This window comes from Bison bison, unplaced genomic scaffold (genome assembly GCF_000754665.1).
Source record: "Bison bison bison isolate TAMUID 2011002044 unplaced genomic scaffold, Bison_UMD1.0 scf7180017864490, whole genome shotgun sequence".
NCBI classification, from domain to species: domain Eukaryota; kingdom Metazoa; phylum Chordata; class Mammalia; order Artiodactyla; family Bovidae; genus Bison; species Bison bison.
This window is the reverse complement of record NW_011495049.1, coordinates 10,735,704-10,744,920: the sequence shown is the minus strand read 5'-3', so window position 1 is coordinate 10,744,920 and position 9,217 is coordinate 10,735,704. Positions and strand designations below refer to the sequence as shown.

Sequence of the window (9,217 nt, the reverse complement as noted above, 5' to 3'; positions counted from 1 at the left end):
GCTTCAAGAGATAGGAATACCGTACCATCTTACCTGCCTCCTGAGAAACCTTTATGCAGGTCAAGAAGGAACAGTTAGAACTGGACATGGAACACAGACTGGTTTCAAATCAGGAAAGGAGTATGTCAAGGCTGTATATTGCCACACCACTTATTTAACTTAATTTAACTTTTATGCAGAGTACATCATGTGAAATGCCAGGCTGGATGAAACACAAGTTGGAATCAAGATTGCCAGGAGAAATGTCAGTAACCTCAGATACTAGATGACACCACCCTTATGGCAGACAGCGAAGAAGAACTAAAGAGCCTTTTGATGAAAGTGAAAGAGGAGAGTGAAAAAGTTGGCTTAAAACTCAACATTCAGAAAACTAAGATCATGGCATCTGGTTCCATCACTTCATGGCACATAGATGGGGAAACAATGGAAACAGTGAGAGACTTTGTTTTGGAGGGCTCCAAAATCACTGCAGATGGTGACTGGAGCCATGAAATAAAAAGATGCTTGCTCCTTGGAAGAAAAGCTAGATCAACCTAGACAGCACATTAAAAAGCAGACATTATTCTGCCAACAAAGGTCTGTCTAGTCAAAGCTATGGTTTTTCCAGTAGTTATGTATGGATGTGACAGTTGGACCATAAAGAAAGCTGAGCGCTGAAGAATTGATGCTTTTGAACTGTGGTGTTGGTGAAAACTCCTGAGAGTTATTTGAACTGCAAGGAGATCCAACCAGTCCCTCCTAAAGGAAAGCAGTCCTGAATATTCTTTGGAAGGACTGATGCTGAAGCTGAAGCCCCAATACTTTGGCCACCTGATGGGAAGAATGGACTCATTGGAAAAGACCCTGATGCTGGGAAAGATTGAAGGCAGAAGGAGAAGGGTATGACAGAGGATGAGATGGCTGGTTGGCATTGCTGACTCAATGGACATGAGTTTGAGCAAGCTCTGGGACTTGGTGATGGACAGAGAAGCCTGGCATGCAGCAGTCCATGGGGTCACAAAGAGTCAGACACGACTGAGCCCCTGAACTGAACTGAACATATGCAAATGCTCTCTGAAGAAATCAGGGAAAAGAGGGACCATGTTTAACTTCTAGTATTCAGACTTGGGAAGTTATTTTGAATATGTGTGACAGATCCCCTTCTCTAGGATACTTTGTCATAGGATACTTTGTTAATTAGTAACCTCTTAGCTTGCTACCTTTGTAGGCAGTTGATTCACAAACAAAAAATAACTTTCTATAATGTTGATAAACCTCTCCATGAAATATGGAAGTCTGAAATGATTGTGACTGTGTGTATGTAGCAAGGAGGGTATCCAAGAATGCTTAGGACTATAGCAGGTTGTGGTCCCACATACTCCTTCACCCAGTGAATTATACACGACCTTTTTTCAGGAAATATTCCTAGACATAGGTGAGAAGTGCTTGTTGGGGAAAAATCCAGGACCAAAAGGAATCAGAAAGGCTTATCTTCTTGTTATGGTCATACGAAGCAAAATTTCCCAGACAAAATACACCTCTGTGCTTTACTTCTTTAGTTGCTAAGTTGTTTCCAAATCCTTTGTGGTGCCATGGACTGTAGCCAGCCAGGCTCCTCTGTCCATGAGATTTTCTTGGCAAGAATAATGGAGTGGGTTGCCATTTCCTTCTCCAGAGGATCTTCCCGGCCCAGGGATCAAACCTGGGTCTCCTACATTGCAAGTAGATTCTGTACCACTGAACCACCAGGGAAACCCACCTATGCCACTCAGTGACATGTGGCATTGTTTTCCATTGACTACTGCAAATGTGACAGTACTGGGTCAGGAGTGCTTCTGGAGCTGAATCCTGAATGTTTAGAAGCAGACATTCCTACACTTTAGCTATGGTGGGTGAGAATCTGAAATTTCCAGCTAACATGTAGTTGCATTATTTCAGGGATTCTTTTCTTTTCCTTCAAATTTTAACATATCCGAATTTAGATGACATAATTGTTGTCATTCAGGAACAGGTAGGCTTGGAAGTTGTTACTGCCTGCCCCTGTGTATGAAAAATTATAAAATACTGTTAGCTGCTTGGACAATAAGCATACAGAAACTACTGTAGCATTTTTCAAGAAACAATGAATCATTAATGCTTGTGTAGCCACCAAGCATGATTTTACATGGGAAAAATGCACTGGTGTTTCCAGATCAAAAAGTTGGACCCTGAATGGAAAGAAGTTGTAGTTTTAGCATCATTTAATCAGTTATTTCACTTAAATATTCTTTTTATGATTTCACAAGTGTAATATATACAAAGAGGTATTTCAGTAGAATAAAAACTCTAAGTGATATAAAATATAGTATCAGTGTTAAATTAGCAGAGATTTTCCTCTTCATTGAATGGTATATGTAATAATGGTGCATTTACTATAAATGGCATTTTAGATCTATTTGCTTTCACTATTCTGAACATTTGGCCCCAGTCAAGCAAAAGTTCAATGTTATTTAGAGGTGCTGAGTACAGGATAGGAAAGAGTAATGACAACCACCTCAAAAGGAAACAGGAAACTTTGACTGAGGGCCTAAAAGAACCGAAGTAATAATCTAATTTCTTAGTATTTGTGTATAGAAATATATGCTGCCTAGTCAGCCTGATTTCCTTTCAGGCATAATCCCTGATGGGCTTCCCAGGTAACCCGGGGATAAAGAATCTACCTGCCAATGCAGGAATTACAAGATACACAGCTTCAACCCCTGGATCAGGAATTGCTTCATATTTGGGGTGCAATTTTCTGGAGTATAAAATGGCAACCCACTACAGCATTCTTGCCTGAAAAATTCCATAGACAGAGAAGCCTGGTGGATTACAGTCCATGGGGTCGCAAAGAGTCAGACATGAATGAGCAACTGAGCATGCAGGTAATCCCTCACACTGACAATATGGGGGAAATAACAGCTGTTTGTCTCTCAGTTTCCCTTAGCCTACCAGAGACTTTGTCTAATGCGTAGAAATTTTGTCTGGCATGGTAAACCCAGCTCTAGAATAAAGACTGTGCTAGACTTGAGATTGAGTTTGAGGAGTTAGCATCCTATGAGGAAAGATAAGTAACATCCCCCTATGGATGCACCTGAATGCAAGTCACCACCAACTGGAAGCCAAGGGAGTGACAGGACTGAGTCACAGGGGAATGGTGCAGAAATAGTGCCCTGGAGTGAACCCGTTCCCAGTCTCTCTATACCTCAAAACTCATTCCAAATTCATAACATTAGGCCAAGCAATGCACCTAAAGAGGGCTTCGTAGAATTGGAAAACAAACATCTAGGAAAAAGAGATATCATAGTGTAATATAGTGTAATGCATAGAATAGCATAGCATAACATACAGCACAGCATAGCATCATGTATTATAGCACAGTATGTAATATAACATAGCATAACGAATACTACACCACGTCATAACATGCACGCATCCCCTCTGGAAGATAGAAAGCATTTACTTTCTATTTACTTATGTTCTTCCTGGACCACGTGGTAAAGATACTATGTTCATTGTTCACTGTTATTTGATACACAGCCTGGGCCATCCTCATAAAGCTTGTTGAAGAGAATATATTTTATCTGCGTGATATTTTAACTATAAAAATTAATGCATTTTGTCATGTCTACAGCATATTTATGAAGAATGGAATGGCAATCCACCCCAATATTCTTGCCTGGACAATTCCATAGACTGAAGAGCCTGGGCGGCTACAGTCCACTGGATCGCAAAAAGTCAGACATGCCTGAACAATTAGCACAACAAAACATCATATTTGGGGAGCAGAGACAGCTTTTGCAGGATCCATAAAAGGTTACTAAAGAAAAATGAAAGCTATTTGAAAACATGTAACTTAATTTTTTGGAGAAGGAAACGGCAACCCACTCCAGTGTTCTTGCCTGGAGAATCCCAGGGACAGGGGAGCCTGGTGGGCTGCCGTCTATGGGGTCGCACAGAGTCGGACACGACTGAAGTGACTTAGCAGAAGCATCAGCAGCAACTTAATTTTAATAATGATTATATAGTTATATTTTAGAATTATTATGAAATATAATAGCAATAAAAGTATTATGTAATTACCTAGCACTATAGTCCCATTTTATACTGTTTATGGAGTTCTCATGGAAAGAATGCTGGAGTGGGTTGCCATTTCCTCCTCCAGTGGATCACATTTTGTCAGAACTCTTCACTATGTCTCGTCTACCTTAGGTAGCCTTGTGTGGCATGGCTCATAGCTACAATGAGTTATGCAAGCCCCTTTACCACAACAAGGCTGTGATCCATGAAGGGGAGAAAAGTGAAAGCAATTATAGATTTTATTTTCTTGGGCTCCAGAATCACTGTGGATGGTGACTGCAGCCCTGAAATTAAAAGACCCTACTTAGAAAGAAAGATATGACAAACCTAGACAGTGTATTAAAAAGCAGAGACATCATTTGCCAACAAAGATCTGTATAGTCAAAACTTTGCTTTTTCCAGTAGTCATGTGTTGATGTGAGAGTTAGATCATAAAGAAGGCTGAGCACCAAAGAATTTATGGTTTCTAATTGTGGTGCTAGAAAAGACTCTTGAGAGTCTCTTAGACTGCAAGGGGATCAAATCAGTCAACCCTAAAGGAACACAGAAAGAAAGTGAAGTCGCTCAGTCATGTCCAACTCTTTGCAACCCCATGGACTGTAGGCTACCAGGCTCCTCCTTCCATGGAATTTTCCAGGCAAGAATACTGGAGTGGGTAGCCATTTCATTCTCCAGGGGATCTTCCTCACCCAGGGATCAAACCCAGGTCCCCTGCATTGTAGGCAGACACTTTACCATCTGAGTCACCAGGGAAGTTGCCTGGAAGAAATTAACCTAAATATTCATTGAAAGGACTAATATTGAAGCTGAGCTCCAAAAATCTGGCCACCTGATACGAAAAGTTGACTCTTTGGAAAAGACCCTGATGATGGCAAAGACTGAGAGCAAGAGGAAAAGGAGGCAAAGAGGATGAGCTGGTTGGATGGCATCACTGACTTAATGGACCTGAGATTGAGCAAACTCCAGGAGATAGTGGAGGGCAAAGGAGCCTGGTGTGCTGCAGTACATGGGATTGCAAAGAGTCGGACATGATTTAGCAAGTGAACAACAACAATTATAGTTCCATTTGGAAAGAAGTTTTTTTTTTTCCCAATAATATATTGAATAAACAGAATGAGAGTACTATAGATAAATCCAATAAATATGGTGGAATCCAAGAACTTTTGAATCAGTTCAGTCACTCAGTTGTGTCCAACTCTTTGTGACCCCATGGGCTGCAGCACACAGGCTTCCCTGTCCATCACCAACTTTCAGAGTTGCTCAAACTCATGTCCATTGATTTGGTGATGCCATCCAACCATCTCATCCTCTGTCATCCCCTTCTCCTCCCACCTTCAATCTTTCCAAGCATCAGGATCTTTTCCAATGAGTCCGTTCCTCACATCAGGCGGCCAAAGGATTGGAGTTTCAGCTTCAGCATCAGTCCTTCCAATGAATATTCAGGACTGATTTCCTTTAGGATGAACTGGCTGAATCTCCTTGCAGTCAAGGGACTCTCAAGGGTCTTTTCCAACACCTCAGTTCAAAAGCATCAAATCTTCAGCACTCAGCTTTCTTTATAGTCCAACTCTTACATCCATACATGACTACTGGAAAAACCATAGCTTTGACTAGACTTTTGAATAGTGGTCAATAAAATTTGTAAAAACTATGCTTTTCAGTATTTAAAATTTATGCTTTAATGTTCTTGTGAATACACCCATATTGGTTTTTCCAACCTAAAATGGAAACAATTATATATTAGTTTTATTTTCTGTTTGCTTGCTTATTATTTTAATTATAGTGTATAAATTAAGTAAAGTAGGCCATGTTTCACATCTAGACAGTGTGACCCTAAGAGGAGCAAACAGTTAGGAATGGTAAGATGGTCCATAAAGTAACCAAAGCCAGTGGTGACAATAAGAAAGTGATGCCAACTTCTTACTGTAGACTTCAAAACATGGAGATGACAGGAATCATGCAGATCTTAAAAATACATGAAAGAGGGTACTTCAGTTGACATTTGTCTTATCCTGAAATAGCTATCTTACCAATATGACTTGTATGAACCAGTAGACTATCTATATCAAGCATAAAAATTAACTACATACTAGATGATTTAGGCTTTTATTTTCCCTTTAGGGCAATTGCATTTTTAATAAAAGGGATTCTAGGAAATTCTCTGAACACAATCCAAGTGGCCTACAGGTCTAAATCTAAATTAAACAATAAATACAGATAAATTCCCAATAATTTCATAATGTTCCTTAATGTTATAAAAACATTTTTATATTTAAAACAATAATTCTTTTTTCCATTTATTATAATCTATTTTTATAAAATTTTCCCAACATATTTATTTTTATCCATTTAAAATCTTTGACCTCATAATTTCACCATCTTATTGCTTAATAGAAGTATTATGAATCTCAAGCCTTCTTATTTTAAGAAATATCTTAAAATTTTAAAAATAGAGATCAAAGTTCTAACTACAGAAGCCTAGCTAATCCCTGAGAAACTCTCAATTTCAATAGCAAAAATTACTCTGCTTCACAGTCTTTTCATCAGTCACCTCTAACTGACAGGAAGACAAAACAAATGAAAATAAAATTTTGTGAAATTATAATAAAATTATTCTAATGCCTCATCTCAAAAAAGAATCATTGAAAGTCATTTAAAAGCAATTCAGTTACACCTACTATTTTTCTAGTGGAAGATATGCTTTAGTGTTGATAACAATATATGTTTAACTGATTCAAGCAATTTTCAAACATGTTTATCTCTTCTTTTGAGATTCATACAACTACCTTCCCCCTTATTGATAGAATTATACTGTCTCTCTTCATTTGCTCTCTCCCTTTTTTGCAATGCAGAGTGAGACCATCTTTTCCAAGTGAAAAAGAGATTTCAAGACTGACATTCATTTTATACCAGTTAGTAGCAAGATTCTAAAATTTATCAGGTTGAAAGATATTTCTTTAAGGCCAAGGTTTAGAAATAGTGCATAAATACATGTGCGTTGGAGAAAATAAAGAATCCAGTAAAGTTTCAGGAACTGGGCACAGAGATTCCTCATAAGCCTTTTTGGTTTAGGTCCATAATTATAGTCAAGCCAGTAATTATTGATTGATTGTTCAGCAGAGATGGAAGAAAACCGTATCTGAGACTTTTCCCCAATTTAAACAAATGAAAGACTCTCCTCACCAAAATGTACCATTTTAATCATCCATGGAATTATGGAAAGAGATTGGCATCAGAGAATCTGGCTTCAAGCGCCTACTTCACCATTTATAAGTTTGCGTGATCAAAGTCATGTTACTTAGCTTTTAAAGCTTCTGTTTTCTCATCTATGAAATTAGAATACTTAGAGATTGCAGTGAGGCTTGCAGAAAAGGAGTGCCAACTATTAACATTACTGCTCCATAAAGCTATCCCAAATACAGAAGAAATATGCTGCAGGATTAATTTACTTTGACTCTGAAAGATGATCACCCAGACAGATGCAGATCCAATGAGAACTGGAAAAATTGGGATTTGGTGATATATATTTGGAGGATACTCTGGCACAAAAGCAAGTATTTGGGTAGTTTTCTAGCTTAAATGTTCACAGAACTCTGGGAATATGCCAAGAAGAAAAAGGACTGAAATTTCTGAGACTCATAATCTCTGCAAGGAATTTGGCTCAGACAAACTGTTAATCCTCTCCTGTTCTGTAACCTCTTGGAAATATCATGGTCAATCTCTTATTCTAACTAGACATAGGTACCCTGTCTTTGTGAGTCCTCTTATTCATCTACCCCTCCTGAATCCCATAATAAAAATATATTGCTTCAAGCAATATCATATACTGCTGTCAGTGACTATCATGTTTTTTGGTCTATTCTTTGCTACCCAAATTTGAGAATACGGAGATTAACCTATAATAACACAGCTTTTTTTTTTTTTCTCTTGTATTTTACTCACCTAAATGAATGTGTTTTGGATGTTTTACTCCTCTGAGAACAGGCCAGACAGGGAAAAAAAAGTACTTTTCTTACCAGGACTGCTCATATCTGGAATAAGATTATGTAATGAGGGAAAATGGAAGGCATTTTATTCAACCTACACATTGAGAAACACTTGAGACTGTATAGTTATGTTCACAGAAACATGTGATCATTAACAAAAGATATAATACCAACAAATTCAATAAAATAGTTGAAGATATAGGAAAGCTACTCCAGGTAAGAAATGTAGTATTTTTGAGATGATAGAAATATAAATACATGTAAATGTGACTGATCAAGTTCTGCCTTAGTTTGGTTGTCTCTCTTGAAAGAGGGAGTCTTTTCCTTCACCTCATTGTATTCTTCATATTCTCAGAACTGCTTAATGAAGTTTCTTATATTTTAATAGTGATAAAGAGGTTGGAATAGTCCAAATACCACCTTGATCATAAAACAGCGTTAAATACTCATGGTTATACAGTCAAAGGGCTGGGCCCACGTACATTTACATTGTTTAGAAAACCAACATAAAGCAAATCCATGTATGGGGAAATTAGTATGTTTTGTAATATATATTGAAAATCCCTCATCCAAAAAGCCTTGATAACCAAAAGGTTATCATATAATGACAAATAGATCTATACTGATGTATGATTATTTATTGATTTTTTTCCTGTTTGAATCAGATATATTGTTTACATATTTTATTTACATATCTGAATAGGGGGAACTGTTCCAGGCCCCACTGTTAGCATAATAAAGATACAAGCTAAATGTTACCTTTAAAAAATTCAGACACAATCCCAACTCTGGAATATATCCTGCCCCTAGAGTTTGGATTAGGAATTGTAGATCTAATCATACTTTTTTTTTTTTTTTTAATTTTTAAACTTTACATAATTGTATTAGTTTTGCCAAATATCAAAATGAATCCGCCACAGGCATACATGTGTTCCCCATCCTGAACCCTCCTCCCTCCTCCCTCCCCATACCATCCCTCTGGGTCGTCCCAGTGCACCAGCCCAAGCATCCAGTATCGCGCATCGAACCTGGACTGGCAACTCGTTTCTTACATGATATTCTACATGTTTCAATGTCACTCTCCCAAATCTTCCCACCCTCTCCTTCTCCCACAGAGTCCATAAGACTGTTCTATACATCAGTGTCTCTTTTGC

General features: G+C 38.0%; 1 pseudogene; it reads right to left on the bottom strand.

Moving 5' to 3' along the window:
- Positions 1 to 9,217, bottom strand: part of LOC105005413 — a 74,509-nt pseudogene that overhangs the window by 5,179 nt on the left and 60,113 nt on the right.